The following is a 15,607-nucleotide window of genomic DNA, read 5'->3' on the forward strand; positions in this document are numbered from 1 at the left end:
CTTTATGTATTTCCATTTTCCACATTTTTAAGAGTGATTGGATTAGGTTGCATACACTTCTTCTGAAATATTAAGTGCATACAATCTGCATCCACACATACTGGGTCTATAGTTATGATCTATCATTTCAAAAACCCCCATGTTAAAAAAGAGCAGAACAAGGGCTTGAGTGCTATGAAGTATGAGGTCCAAAGAACCCCCTGCCATTTATCTTCTCACTAATGCAGGAACTAACAAGACCCCAGAGTTCCTGTCTCATTGGCAGATCCTTTGTCCTAAAACCACTGAAGCCACACACGCACACACACATATGCCTACCCACACTTACTTGCTCACATCTACTTTATATATCTAAGAGAATTAACCCATTTCATAATGAGTTAGTTGCTGCATAGTCAAGCGGAAGAAGGATATCTAACTAGCATGCCGTTTCTGAAATTTTTAGAGGGGATGTGGTATCAGCACAAGTGTCAATCAGGTTGTTGCTCTTTGTCCCCAGGATGATTTGGGGGGAAAACTAGATACAGAAATGGTTGGGCAAGACGTCATTTTTAACTTATAATTGCTTCCACCTGATGTCTCTCCCTCTGTACTGTTTCTTCCTTATGACCTTTATCATTAAATATTTCCAGCATCTAAAGGTACCACTGCTAGCCCCTCCCCATTTATTTTTTCCTCTTGTCTCTTAAAAATATGATAAGGTAGTCTTTCTCGTTTGGCTTATGGAAATTGGTCTTGCTGCTTTGGAGTTAAGCCATGCTTGTTGCAGTATAATTTCCTGGCTGATGGTGTCTCACTGTGCTCACTTTCTGGACACCCCCATGCTCGTATTGGGTCCACAGATTCCTTTCTCCGCCTTTTATCTCAGTGGATTTCTGCTATGATGTGTGCTCACACTTCCGAGCATACATTCACTTTACTTCTGTCTTCCCTTGAAGTTCACCGCTCATAACTTCTGAGTCCCTGTCCTCTGCTTGTGAATTTCATGACTGGTTTAAGGTTGAATCTATGAGTAGAACAAAACTACCAATCCCTTCAATATGTTTTTAGATAAATGCATGAGAAAAAAAAAATCAATTCGATTGAATTAGTTTGTTCACGTGGAAAAATCTTGTGTCCTGTGCGAACATGATGTTATTCACCGGGTGTTTTAATGGCTAGGTATTTATGCCTATAAAGTCTACAAAGCCCAAACACACCAGATTTGGTCAGTCATCTTTGTCTGTACAATTCCCCAAATAAGGATACTCTTACATATACACAAATCCCGGTGGTTAACATCATGGACCAAACATCCTGATTATTTTGTGATTTTTTTCAGAGTGCTTCCCAGTAGGTATCTCTTTGAATTTGCTTTATTGATCTAGAACAAAGTTTCATTTGCTCAGAGGTTTTAATTTAAAAAAGAAAACCTAATGAATGTTGGATCGCATTCTTCAGCGAAGGTAATAAGCCTCGTATGTATATATAAAAAGCTACCGCCCTCTGATTGTCAAAGTTTACTTCTTTCTTTTCAGATTCTTCTTTGTATTGTTTTACAATCTAGGTATATCTGTTTAACATGAAATGCAGAAAATGACAGGGCTCAGACAGCTACTGCATCCAGTGACAAAGATTACTGTCATCCTGGCTCATCAGTTAATTCATCATTGGCAATGGTCCATTCCATTTCCTGGTAGCCTAGCAACAGCCAATGATGGGGAGGGCTGTTTGCCATGTGACAATGGTATGTGGTACTTTCCAGAATGCTTTTACATAAAAATAGGATGATAATTTATAAATTTACATTTTTATTTTAATAAATGGGAATATTTGGTTTTAGGGGTTGACATTCAAAAGGGAGACAATTTTATTTTGCAGACCATGACTTTAAAGTGCTGGACTAGTGACTTGATAACAGAAATGGAGCCATCAATTTCACACATAAACAGGGTTTAAAGTTGAGCCTGTGAATGCCTTACTTTACCTTAGAATGAATGATATTCCCCTACAGAGTAACTATAAAAAATATAATTAAATGAGAGCTCTTCTTATATCTTCACACACACGCACACGCACACACACATGCCTTAGGATTTTGAGTCTGAACTTTGGCTCCTAATTTTCTTTATCACTGGATAGAAAAAAAAGCAAAGAGATCCATGAGCGACAATAATTACTGTTGTCCTCAATATTAAAAAAAAAAAAAAAATCTTTCAGTTTCCTCCAGTCCTAACCCTCTATTGATGATTCATGGTTCGGCAACTCATTTGAAAATCTGCTCATTTGTTTTCACTGATTGAACTCCCTGATTGTTAGTGTGTATAAATGTGTTAGCTACTTTTGAAGCGATCTTCTGTTAAGGAATTGATAGAAAATCCTATTTAAATGTCATAATGCTTTTTCTCTTGTTATGACAATATCATTGAGTAAATAGTTTTATTTTAGTGCTATGGTTAAGAAAATCTATAATCACCTTCTCAGAAATCTTTTTTTTAAATCTATATTTAGCCCCATCTGCAGAGATAGGAGTGGAAAATAGGCGACTACCTAAGACATGAATTCCGTTAAATATTAAAGAGATCTCATCAATGATTTTATTAGTCTCCGAGCTCAGTAAAGGCCTCACTGACATCTAAAGCCTAATGATTTTTTTAAATATATTTAAAGCCTTGCACTGCACCTTTAAATATTGAACAATATTGAAAAATATTGAAGCCCTTTTTTTGTATATTAGCTTTAGGCAGAACTGTTGTATGATTTCCACTCCTTTCATGACATTGTAATGATGTTACCACATACAACTTTATCTTGCATGAAAAGGTGAAGTCATGAGTGATTTCTCCAATTTAAAAGCACTCAACCCTCACAGTGCTAGAAATGAATATTTTGCATATATTCATGCAACAATGATTCAATTTAAGATTTCTATTTTCAAACATTGCTTGAAACCTTCACTATGTTAGTAGTAAAATTGCCAAAATGTGTAATAAGATTTATTATAGATGAGTAGCATTTTATTTAGTATTTCATGTTAACATGCTTTTAGGGTTACCTGGTTTAGCAGGAGAATTCATCTTTCTTTTCTAATCAGAGATAACATTTTATTGTATTTTAAAAAATACTCCTCCCGTACACATATATATTGTGGCACAAACTGAATTTTCTCTTGCTGGCAACACAAACCCAAACATTGCTCATGTCAAAGCTCAGTGTACCCTCGCACAAAGACGCCCTGATTTTAAAAAAAGAAGAAAGACTTCCATTTCTCCTTTGTAGTCACTGCCCCTTCTCTCCACAACAGCTGTTAAACCCTTTTGCTGTACATCCTTAAAATGGGTTCAGACTTTTGTCGCAAACTTGCCCCTTTATGGGGGTCCTGTTGCACTCTTGTTTATACTGTGTAGATGCTTCATGCTGTAACAGTATAGAAACATGTAACATTGTAAGTTTCCTAGAAGCCACATCGTGGCATATGTTACAGGCACAGAAAAGTATCTTGGCGGGAGCTCTTGGTTGAGGGGCTGTGTTTCTGAAAGAGGCTTGCACAGATGGAGGAAGAGATGTATCAAAACGTGGTTACCTGTGGGCTTACATACAAGAGACTGGGGAAATGTGTAACCATTTCATGACTGTACCTGTGATTGTCACAGGAGAGGCATGAGAAGGTACAAACTCTTAACTACTTCCGTGTTCATGATGTGACTTAGGCCCTTAACTCTTTGTTCCACTCCAGGTTTTCAGTCGTTTCAGCGGTGAAAGAGGGAGCCTTCCATAGACCCGTTTTGTAGGCATTAAAACAATGTTCTCCTCACCCCAGTATATTTATAAAGCATCTGTGGACACACACATACGGCCAGGTAAATACACACACAAAACAAGGCTCTGTGTATGTGTGTGAGCTTATAAAAAAAAAAACAACAAAAAAACCTTCTACACAAAGCACATAGTTCTCCCTCCAGGAAGGAAATACTAACTTGATTTTCATTTAGAAGAGACCTGCAGCTGCTAGCAGCCACCCCCATTTGTTGGTGCAGAGCCGCTCACAGATGACACATCCATACAAATGTGATTTTTTTTTTTTTTTGGTTACCTCAAATTTTATAGTAAAAAAATGCTATTGGCAACTGGAGATGCAACATGCTGGTTAGTGGCTTGTTCTGCATTTTGGGGAGGGAAAGAGACTGGTGATCTTATTAGGCCCCTGGGTGGGCCAAATTTTCCTAATTACATGGAAATCAGAGGAAGCCCCTAGACTGGTCTCTTACCTGCATGGAGTAAACACTCCCCTGCTGTCACTAATGTCCTATAAATCATGTTAAAGAGAAGCATAATTAACATTTTTTATCAAATCAGGCTTCAAAGTCATGAGGTGCTTGAGTGAATAAAGCCCCATTTCAGCATCAGCAGGAGAACAGATTCTCCTAAGAAGGTTTAGGATGGTCTGCACTCCTCCCACCCACCTCCCCCTACCCTTTGCATCCCCACCGGAGGCAAAGGGGACGTGGGTGAGGAAATCCTAGCAACATACCACATTCAGTTTCGTGGATCTAAGCTTGTCACGGAGGCAGAGGGCATGGGGTAGAGAGATGGGGAAGCAACCCCATGTCTGAGAAGAATGAGCAGATTTATTTTCTCAGTCCAATGGAATGGTGTTCTTTCGTGGCCAAATTGTTTCTGTCTGTCTGTCAAGCCATTTAAAGAGGACGATATTCCTAGTTAATGGACAAGGTGGTTTCGCACCAGTTATTTCCGTCTTCAAGTTTATGTACCTTGAGAAAATTTTGAACCTGTTGCCAAAGGCTACTTAGAACTCCAGCTCACCTGGAGGCGGGTGCCTAAGTGGAGGCCTTGAAAGGTATTTGAGAAGTTTCTAGCCTCCAGGACAGCAAGCATAGAGAACCCTAGAGCTCCTGTCTGGGACACAGTGCTCTTCTTTCTTTTCAGTGACAGAAGGGACTTTTTAGTTGCAAATTTCCCTGGACGTTGCTAGCAAACTTGGATTCACACTGGAGTATACGCAGTTGATAGGAAAGTCTTAATGAAGGGAGTGAACAAAGGGTGGGGAGAAACAGGGACTCCCAGCCCAGTAAAAGGAAGGAGAGAGAGGTGTATGACATGTAATCTTCTTCCTAAATATTACAGGTTTAATCTGGGGCTCGCACTGGCTCCGAGGTCTCGGTAAGCATCAGTGACAACAAAAACAGAGGTGAGGTGGCAATGGAGGGGCCTTGCCATGAGACCCCCATCACCACTGGTTCATATACCATGTCACAGGAGAAAGAAGTTTTCCCTCTGTCCCTCCATTGGTTTTGTTACTCTGGGAGGATGTGCCCTGGCAGCAGGGGTGCCAGGGGCCTGGGATTAGGGTCTATGGCTTTTGCAGCATTCCTGCCGGCTCCTCCCATTGGCACAGTCTGTGGATTTACCTCCTCCCAGTCTCCCTGCAGTAAATGCTGGCTTTGTTCCTCCTGCAATGGGTACATTTTCTACTGGGGCAACACAGATTACATTGGTTTTGAGGCGCACTTACAGGAACCATAAGTTCTGGATTTCTGGAATCTACTCCAATTTTAAAGTTTCAAATCATTTTTAATGATAGAGGTGTGTGTGTGTGTGTGTGTGTGTGTGTGTGTGTGTGTGTGTGTGTTTTAGTGAATTATACCTTCTTAGTTATATAACTATCTTCAAGGAAGTAATTTTTTAGAAATATTTATTTTAGAGAGAGAGAGGGAGGGAGAGAGGGAGGTGGAGGGGCAGAGAGAGAGGGGAACAGAGGATCCAAAGCAGGCTGCACACTGACAGCAGAGAGCCCCATGCGGGCTCCAACTCACCAATCATGATATTATGACCTGAGCCGAAGTTGGATGCTTAACAGACAGCCACCCAGGCGCCCCTCAAGGAAGTAACTTTTTAAAATAACAACCAAACGTGGTTTAAATTTTATAACTTGGGAAAGCTTTTTATCCAAATGAACTCACGAATCGGAAAAAGACTTCTTTTTTAGGTTCTAAGTTATGACTCAGGAGATATGGTCACGAGAGATACACATACTGCCCTTCTTCTTTCTTGGGTCTAAGTGTTTGGAAAACCAGTGGCTTAAAAAGGGAAATGCAGACAGACTGGTTATTTGGCTGCTTTAGAACGACCAGGTCCTTCTCTTCTGTCCCTCCTGCCCCATGCAGGGAACCCACCAAAGTTTTCCTTTCTTTCATTTTGCTCCACATTGCTTTACTTCACTGAATGCGGACAAACTGATGTGTGTTTAAAACAAATGAGAGATGCACAGTTTGCACTGTTCTGAGAAAAAAAAAGTTTCCTCTTTGTAAGGATTCTGTTAATTTCAACTCGCACTGTGGCAAAGGAACGGCGGGTACGAATCTTCCGTGGGGTCCACTGGGTGATTTCCTGAGGTTACGCTCTCAAGAGGCTGCTGGATCAGTTTGGTCATTGCTGCCCCTAAAGAGGAAAAGCTCATGCAAGTAGGTAGTCTGGCTAAGGTTTCATCCAGATAGGCCTGTGGTTATCACTCCAGCAGTACCCTCTCAGGGAAGTCTTTAGGGACCGTCATACACTTTCTGCCCTTGTTTCTGCCCTTTGTCTCCAAGGTAGCTACTACCATCTGATCTAGATAGTTTAATGATCTGTTTGTTGTCTGTCTCTCTCCCTCCAGCCCCAGCCACCCTGTTCACAAATACCGTAAACCCTGTGGGAGCAAGGATTTTTGTCCTTTTTGTTCACTGAATCCTCAGGGCCTGGAATAGTGTGTGACACATAGTAGACACTCAAGAAATAATTGTCAGCTAAGCAAATGGGATGAAGGGATTCGATTTATCAAGCCACCTGGTTTTATTTTAAATATATAACACACGTTTACATTGTATTAATTAGCCAAGTTGATTTTTTTTTTTTTCTTTTTTGCCTTCTCTTTTTGTCTTTACCATTTTGGTCGTTTTCCTTTCTATGTCTTGTTCTTCTGACAATTTATGTTGACACCTAAGTGTGGAGAAAAAGAACCAAGTATCCATCATAAAAGTTATTTTACCTCATGTAGACCAAGAAAACGGGCTATGTCAGCAAATTTTTCACCTTCCGACTGGTTGTTTTGACACTTTGAGAACACCACTTCTGTTTTATGCACTGTCATTTAGTCTCATGGTTTCATAGCACAGGAATTTGATCATAGTTCACTTGACGCATTCCCCAAAGTAAAGGAACTGGGGTGGTTAGCTCGAGGCTGCCAACCTGGAGTGTTGGAACCTGAAGATTGAAAGTGCTGAATGGTAGGTACCTTTCCATCTTTTGAGCCTCAGTGACACAGATCCAATTTATATCATATGCAACTATTGACAATCAACAGTCATTAAAAACCTAGTCACCGTGTCTTATCCTTTGTATATTTCTTGGGTCGGTTATATATGTATATGTATATATCTGTGCATACACACATACATGTAATTGAACATTATATATATACAGAAATTATATATGTATGTAAATATATATATATATATAAGGGGAGGGGGTATAGAGAGGGAATGAATGAAGAAATAATATGTTGAATGAGGCTTGAATCAGCAAGACAGCATAGTTCTGCTTTTTTGCTCTGGGCTGCTTCTACCCTGCATGAAGAATCCATGCGTCTTTACTTTCTGTCCCTCTTTGGCTTCTTCTGGATGAAGAAGTATGCCCTACTCCTGCTGGTGCGTTTTTATGAAATGTTTAGGATTTTCTGGGGTCTTCCCCAGAGGTGACTGTGTTTCAGTGGTGAGTGAATAATGCAAAACAGTCTTCAGACTGTACACACTGAGTAATCACTGGGAATTCTTCAAAACAATCTCAGGTTGGTAAAATTTTCCACAGAAAATAATAATAATAGTAACAATGGCAATACCAGTAACAATAAACATGATATGCCCTGTACACTTCCACCCAATTATTAGCTAATAATGCATAATTATGATTAATTCCACTCTTGAAATGCAGATTCTAAATAGCAATAACCATTTATTTTATGTTTTCACGTTATTTTCCTGCACGTCCTTTATGTCAATTATGTGTTTTCAGGCACATCTGATTGTGCTCTACTGTGGTTTCGATGGTTTGGTAATTGTACATTTAAAAAAAAAAATAACAACACGTGTTTAGTATAAAAATTAATTACGTTAAGCATTCCTACTAATTTTGCTAGGCAAAAAAATGGCATCCCACAAATTTTCAGCATAAAGCCGGTGGCCAGCCCACTTAGGAGCTTTATGATCTGTGGCTGGGTTTTGTGAGTGAGCTCGGTCAAAGCAGTTGCCTCAAAGCTGGAGATGGAATGCTGTGGACGGCAGCATGCCCCTGCTCCAGTCCCCGCGTTCCCTTAAAATTCGTCTCTGGTCCCCATCTCATCAACCACTTCCTAATTACAATTATAATAACAGCGCTGAAAATATCATTTTGAAATGCCGCTGCAGTCCAAATTGACGAAGCTTCTGCCAGCAAGCTGGACGGTCAGGGATATAGCTTCCTTCTTTTGGTTTGGTCCCATTTATAAGAGGTTGATCCCTGGTACCGAGGGAGAAAAACATCAGATATGCTGTAAGAAATCTACCCAGAAAATCCATGGGAGCAGGGAGGGAGAGCCGTAAGGGAGGGGAGAAAAGAAAAGGAGGGACAGAGCCAGAAGGAATTGGATGAAGAAAGTCTGCTCACTGTTGCAGTCTTTCAGGAATATTTTCTTGTGATGCATTAAAAATATCTGATTCTTAAAACAATTTTCTGCTTCTGTAACTCAAAATAGGGCTCAGTAAGGGGGAAGGGAAATGTAACAATTAGTTGGCTTTATTTCTGAGGTTTTATTACTTTGATTCTTTTTGATTTAATCAGCCCCGAATGCAGCTACCAGCAGACGGTGACTTTTCCCTGAAATGTGCTTCCTGCCCAGAACGGTGGCTTGTGATTGTAGGTTAATGTTAATGAAACATGAAAAGGCAGACCCTTTTTAGGAAAATTTGTTATTAACAAATAAAGACTTGGTAACATTTAGAATCACACCAGAAATCACACCATCGAAAATATGGCCGGAGCAGATTCTGGAGCCAGCCCGCCATGCTCAAGTGATAAATTTGTTTACATCCTTTAAAAGTTCTAACTCAGTACAGACGAGGTGACGTCCTACTTTTCACATTCATGTTCAATTCACAAACATAAAGAGACTCTGAGCCATTAGGGAAGCTTTCATTTTGGCTGGGGAAGGATGAAATGATAGTGATAGTGGCTTTCATAGCAGAAAATAATTGTATACTTTTCTTATTATTATTTTTGGCAAGGCGTGCACATTTCGGCTTTCCGGTGTATTACATCATTACATTGTATAATGCATCATAATGATAGAGTGAATAGAGATGAAGAAATGCCAGCGTCTGCTGCAAGTTAAAAGAGAGAGACATTGCATGCATTTTCAGCTGGGGAGGCTGCTGTTCAGCGAAGTGTTCTCTGAGATGAAACAAAGCTGCCTTCCCACTTGGCATTCACATTAATTGTGGACTTGCCAGCCGGCCAGTTTCATTGGTGTATAAATTAGTGGGGAATAATTCCACTTGTCTCAAAAACCAGAATATCCGAGGAATGCTTCCTGAGATGCTGACTTATTTGCTTTTCTGTGGTCTGTGCCCAGCTCCCAGCCAACCTCCAAGATCTGCTAGGCACACACACACACAAAAAGCTCTTGTGTCCTACCCTGGCATACCTGTGAGAGGTGATGGCTGTCATTAGGACAAATAGAAGTTTTATTATTTTCAGCAGCATATTTTGCCGGCGTATTAAAACAAATCATTTTGCAAGTCCTCCTTATTGAAAAATGAAAATCCATTGACATCTCCTGAGAGGAAATTTAAACATGCTGATTGTTATTAATAATAATACTAGTAAATGCTAATTTGAGAGTCAGTGATAATCTGGGAGCTGCCATTCAGGATGTGTCAATGGGATGCTAAGATAACCAGTTACAGAGGAAAAGAAAATTTTAGTCAGTTCATTTATTTGTTATATTTGTTTGCCACTGTGTTGCAAAATAAATGCTTTTTCGGTGACTAAATATATATTTTTAATAATCCAAATTTAGCCAAATCTATTTGATGCTGCCTCCATCCCGTTCTACTTAGTTCTCCCACAGACAGTTATAGTGAGGATAAGTATATGGTCCAGGGCTTTCAATGTCCCTTTAACCTTTTACACTTAAAAATTAACTTGCTCTTAAATATTCACTCTTTCGTTCCATAAATGTGAATGTATTGCGCGCTTTCTGTGGTGCTGGCCCCAGAGATACAAAGATGAATGACGGACCTGGATCCTCTCTTTTTGGAGCTTACAGTCCAGAGATCTAGACATCCTTACACCAAAACAACTGGATGATTCTGGCCAGCCCAGGGGTTGTGAGTATACGAATCTATTCCAGTAGTCCCTTTCAGTTGAGCCAATTAGCCTTGAATTTACTAAGAGAGGCCACGTTGGTCTTAATATTTATTCAGTCTCTTTAAGCCTTAGTAGAAAAGAAAAAAAAAAAGTGTTAAACCATTTTGTTGGAAGCAAAGTGCATGGGCGTTTCCATTGTTACCTGTTTATATATGGGCATCAAGGAGACCCATATTTTTTGTCCTTCAGAGAGCAGAACATTTTGGATTTTCACGAGCCTTGCAAGGCAAGGCCTACATAACCCAGTAAAATAGAGGTGTATTTAGTTGCTGAGAAAATTTGGATTCCTTAGTTAGCTAGTTAGCTAGCTGCTCTGTTATCTGGATGTTTCTGTTTATCTGCACCCATACACATTATAGCTGCCAAGTGCTTTACAAAATATTAAGTGTCTTTGAGTACAGTACCTCATTTGCTCACTGGTGAAGATCATGGGCTTTGGAGTCATTTCGATGAATAGGCCTGGCTTCAAACAGTCATTCTGCTATATATTTATGAAGTGACCTTAAATTCTCTAAGCTTTGGTCTTCTTGTAAAATAAGGACAATAGCTATTTCACAAGGTTGCTATGAGAGACAATAAGATAATCCATTAAACTAGCTTAAATGGGAAACACTCAATATATGGTAGCTATCTTTGTTGTTGTTGTTGTTGTTGTTGCTTTTTAATAATCCCTAATCCTTATTACAACTTTATGAAGCAGCCTGCTAATGATCCTGTGAAATCCTCCTGTTTGTTTTCATCTTTGTGTGGATGTACAGGCGGACTCCAGTTCCCTGGGATTCCAGGAAACTTCCCTTTTCTTCATTTAAGGATTTCCTACCCATTCCTTAGGGCCCAGTTAGAGGTCTTTTCCTGACTTCATCATTTCAGTTCAACACTCCACAAAATACTTATCTAGCCTCACTGTATGCACGGCACTATGTTAAGTGCTGCAAATCCAGTAACAAAAATGGGAGAGATAATTGTCCCTGCCACTGTGGAGCTTATGTTCTTTAAGAGGAAGCAGCCTCTCAACAAATACTGCAAAGATAAGTGTTTACTTTGGGTTGGGTGGATTGCTCACAAGGTGAAGCACAGGGGATTAAGAATGCATATCCCTGTGGACTGACATAGTCTGGGGTTGGAAAGATTTCCCTGAGCAGGAGGTATTGGGTTGAGATGTAGAAGATGATGAGGATTAATCCAAGGGAAGAGGGTCAGTCAACATGGGGAGAGAATCTACCATGTTCTCCACCTGTCCAAAGCCTTGAGGGGCATGTGGCCTGCCTTCTAGGAGCTTCTAATTTGGGAAATACCTTTTCTGACCACCCTAGTGAACAATAAGCTGCTTTTTCTTGGAAGTCAGGAATGCTTATTGCTGGAAGTATTTTTTTTTTTTTTTTTTACTTCTTTCCAGATACGCATTGTTTATCCATTCATTTATTTAACAAATATTTAACATCTAGGGAGATTCTGAAGTATAGACATGTCCTTGCTTTACATGCATTTATATAACCAACTATCTTTAAGGTATATTTTTTGTACTTCTAGATCTGGTCTTGTTTACTATGTCACGGTCCTGACTGCAGAATCCATGTCATTTACCACTTTCTGTCTCATTCAGTAGCTTGCACACAGTAGGCGGTCAGTAGGTGTCGATGACCCCAGGTGACCCCTGTTCTGATCTTTCACGTGACTATTATCTGCCGTACTTCTAAAATCCCTGGCAACATCTTGTGATGTTGAATGTTTCTAGCCTAACAAAAAACATAATTAGGAAGGTAAATCTGCTGAAGCTGAAACAAATCATTTAATTCATTCCACAAGCCAAATGGAAAATGATTTTGAGATTATCCACCGTATTGGGTTATCTGCTCTACTGCTCCGTACCATTAGCTCAGGCAGTTGGGAATTGCTTGCAATTCACAAAGAAGCAGATTGTGTTTGGTTTGCGTTGGCTGTGTACCCTCCTCTGAAGTGGCTGCAAGTCCTCTCCAATTCAGCGAAGGCAGCCAGTCTGGGTGGCCAATAAGCCAAGTAGGTTTCTCCCACACTGGTGCTTCTGTGTAGCGTGAGGCTCGTGTGCACACGCGTATGCCTACCTCACTCCGCTGTAGTTCCTCATCAACTGAAGGTAGTGCCTGGTACATACTTAGTCATCTGAGTTTCTGGATGACATACAGCTTCCTGTTAACCTTTCATCTTTCTTAGGGGTAAAAGTGACCTGATACTGTGTTCTCCAGAGTCATTTTCCTTTCACAAGAGGTGGATGCTGCCTGTGTTTCCAAGAGGTTGTGGAAAGACATCAGACCACACAGAAGCCCCCTTGTCCATGGGAGAGAGTTCAGGGTGCTGAGATTTTTCACAGTTGAATCCACTCGTGTACTTTAATGTAGTTCACACTGCTCTGAGATCTCTTCCTGCTTCCCTGGCTTTTGAAAGCTCATGTGTCTAATATGGCAAAGTAGGGTGGCGCCATCCTGAGACGCTTATTGCAAGCTTGGGAGGAACCTACCTTGGACCAGCCTGCTTTATTCAAGGGTGGTATTGAAAGAGAATGGCTGATGAAAGCCATACCTCTGAAAGGTGCAGTTTTTAGGTGTGCAGTTCCAAGGGCATTGGGGCCCAGTGCTGCAGTTTTAAAGAGGGTTCAGATGGCTATTCACAAAACGTGTGGGTGAACCCTTCTGTAATAGATTGACGGCAGAGAAGGTGGGGAACACAGAGATGGAAAGGTAGATAGCAGATAGATGGACAATTATTAGATACATAAAACCCTGAGGCCTTTCTGGACTTGCTTCCAGGCTTGCTAGGGAGTTGCCTAGGTGGTCTTGAGAGTTTTTCTTTATCCCCTTTGCTCAGTAAATCTGCGGGCCCTTCTCATCCTTTGGAGCTGTGAAGAGTACAGTGATACTGATACTTTGCAGGCCCGGATGCTCCTGCAGGGCCACTGTGGGCCATCCTGGTAAGGCTCCTGTGAAGCCAAGGCAGGCAGACCCAGGCATTGGCAAGTGTCACACTTCGTTAGGGAAGCTGCTTGTGAGTTTGGCTGAAGTCTTGGGGGAAATAAGTTAATAAAAAGAAAACACCTGACTCAGAGCAGATTACGTAAATAGATTAGGCAATTTGCTAATATCATAGTACAAATGATGCTTTTCTTATGCTAACCCAGATGAATTCAAAGACAAATGAGAATGTCTCATAAAAAGTATCTTAACTTTTGTATCAAAAATATTGTTGTAATCTGAATGCTTGGTTCCACCTACAGTAACATAAGAAAGACCAGGGACCTATACATCTAGCATGATGGTAGCATGGCTGTCTTTGATAGAGAATTTTGCCTAGATTTTTTGCTTAGGGAGAACAATCAAGCTATTAAAAAAAAAAACAAAAACAAAAAGGACGAGATCATTTTAGTGTAATAGCACTGAAGAACACTAGCTCATGAACTGTGGTAGCAGTTCCCTCTGGATCTCCCTCCGCTGTGTATGTTCTCATTACCGATGCCTCTACTTGGAAGTCGACTAAACAGGTAAGTCAGGGCGAGATTCTTATGGTGACAGCCAGTAAGAAGCCAGGACCCTTGGTCACACAACCACAAAGAACCGGATTTGGCCAACAACCACGTGAACTTAGAAGAGGATCCCAAGCTCCAGAAAGGGGTACAACCCCAGTGGACACTGCAGTTGCAGCCACGCAAGCCCCTGAGTAGAGAGCCCCACTGAGCCTGGGGCCAGACGCCTGACCTGCAAGCAGAAACCATGAGATAATTAATGCGTGTTGTTTTAAGTCACTAAATTTGTGGTAATTTATTATACGGCAGTAGAAAAGCAATACAGTTATTTGTTCTCTTTATAAAATATTCCATCAGAAAACTTGAATAACAAAGTCACTGGGTACGCGTCTAGGTTTCAGAATATAAGATTGCAGTGGACGCACCACTTCTAACCTACAAGCATGACAAGCATTGAACCTGAGTGGGTCTCTGCCCCTCCTGCCACCCAATTGCTTGTGCCTGTGAAACTCTGGCCTGTCCCCCAGTGTCGTGGGCTCCTTTACAGTTATCTCTGCGCACACACATTTGATCCAAGCAGGGATTATTAGTCCTGAGGGGCTCAGAGGGAGGCGTTGATGGTGACAAGGCTCTTTCCTCTCCTACCAGTCCAAGCCCTCCTGGAATTTCAACTAAAGCTGTGCACCGAGAATCCACAGGGTTATCCAGATAGACTTTCATGCTGGTCCTTTTGTGTTTCGCCCCAGGGAGAATCTGGCCAACTATATATTCATTGATATTTTCGCCATTATTTATTACCTAGACAGAATAGCATGATTAATTATTGATCATAGACCAGTAACTGATTAAAGTGAGGTTCTGATCAGCAGTCAAAAGTCATTTGTTTCCAGGCGTTCATAGTTCCTGCATAGAGAGTGGCAAAACAATACTCTCTTTTCAGTGCATAAAATATGACACCTGTAGGCAGGCTGCAGTTATAAGCCAGCAATGGAGCCCTTCGACTGTACTTTGTCTTAATAAATGGGAAATAGTGATTTGCCAAAAGAGAGAAACTGTTTGGAAGATTTACATGTAGAGAATACAATGTGAAGTATAATAGGAGGATTCTAATTAGAATTGTTTCTTATGGACTGAATGCTTTGCTGAAGAGAAACTCACTAGGAATAGCTCTTTACCATCTGGGAAGCATATCAAATTTTGTTTCATTCTGACTTTATTTCTGGGTTTATTCTCCTTCTCTACCTCATCTTCCATCTCTTCTTCCCTTCCTCTCCCCCTTCCTTCATGGTTGCCTCCTGCCCTCCCTTCTTTATAGTTTTCATTGGATGGTCTGCCACAGGAGTTGGCAGACCCTGGTCTGCAGGTCAAATCTGGCCCACTACCTGTTTTTGTAAATAAAGTTTTGGAGCACCTATTGTCTGTAGGTGCTTTAGCACTGCAATAGCAGCTGCACAGTTACGACAGAGACCAGGTTACTGCAGAGCCTAAAATGTTTATTTACTCTCTGGCCATTTACAGAAGGAAGTATGCTGACCCCTATTTTATGTGCCAGGCACTGGGGACACAGTCCCTCCGTCAGTGGCTTCAGAATTATGTGAGCATCTAATTAAACTGTGTTGTGGAGGGTAAGATGATGGACATCTGAATGAGGCACCATGGGAACCAGGAGACAAACAC

This window comes from Herpailurus yagouaroundi, unplaced genomic scaffold, assembly GCF_014898765.1.
Source record: "Herpailurus yagouaroundi ecotype Mexico unplaced genomic scaffold, PumYag 210, whole genome shotgun sequence".
In the NCBI taxonomy this organism is placed as follows: Eukaryota; Metazoa; Chordata; class Mammalia; order Carnivora; family Felidae; genus Herpailurus; species Herpailurus yagouaroundi.